Here is a 1,139-nt window from a genome sequence, read left to right as displayed (position 1 = left end):
CTCCCACCAATAGTGTAGGAGTGTTTCCCTTTCTCTACATCCTTGTCAGCATTTGTTGTTCTCTGTCTTTTTGTTACTGACCAGTCTAACTGGAGAGAGATGATATCTCAATGTGGTTTTGATTTGCATTTCCCTAATACTTAGTGATGTTGGGCATTTTTTCATATGTCTGTTGGCTATTCATATATCTTCCTTTGAGAAATGCCTATCAGCTCCTTTACCCATTTTTAATTGGCTTACTTATTTTTTTACTGTTAAGTTGTTTGAGTTCCTTTTATATTCTGGATTTTACTGCCTTATTAGATGCATAATTTGTAAATATTTCTTTCCATTCTGTAGATTGTCTTTCTGCTCTGTTAACTGTTTCTTTTGCTGTGCAGAAACTTTTTAGTTTGATATAATCCCATTTGTTTATTTTTTCTTTTGTTACCTGTGCTTTTGAGGTCTTGTTCACAAAGTCTTAGCCCAGTCCTACTTCCTGAAGTGTTTCCCCTGTATTTTCTTTCACTAGTTTTATAGTTTTGGGACTAATACATGTCTCTGATCCATTTTGGATTGATTTTGGTATGTGGTGAGAGGTACTGGTCTAGTTTCATTCTTCTACATATGGATGTCCAGTTTTCCTAGGCAGTCCTTTCCCCAATGTGTGCTCCTGTTGCCCTTGTCAAATACAATTTGGCTGTAAGTATGTCGATTGATTTCTAGGTTCTCTATTCTGTTGCACTGGTCTGAGCATCTGTTTTTATGCAAGTACCATGCTGTTTTGGTTACTGTAGCTTTGTAGTATAATTTGAAATCAGGTAGTTTAATGCCTGTGGCTTTATTTTATTTTTATTTTTTTTTTCCCTCAGGATTGCTTTGGCTATTCAGGGTCTTTTGTTGTTCCATATGAATGTTGGGTTGTTTTTTCCTATTTCTATGAAGAATGTCATTGGTATTGTGATGGGGATTGCATTGAATCTGTAGATTTCTTTAGGACATTTTCACAATATTAATTCTTCGAATCCAAGAGAATGGAATGTCTTTGCACCTTTCTGTGTCCTCTTTAATTTCTTTCAACAATGATTTGTAGTTCTTTTTTTTTTTTTTATTTAAAGTTAGCCATATTTATTTAGTTTTTCCTCATATAATGGCAATTT

This window comes from Galeopterus variegatus, unplaced genomic scaffold (genome assembly GCF_000696425.1).
Source record: "Galeopterus variegatus unplaced genomic scaffold, G_variegatus-3.0.2 Scaffold854, whole genome shotgun sequence".
NCBI lineage: Eukaryota > Metazoa > Chordata > Mammalia > Dermoptera > Cynocephalidae > Galeopterus > Galeopterus variegatus.
Note: the sequence above shows the minus strand (reverse complement) of the source record.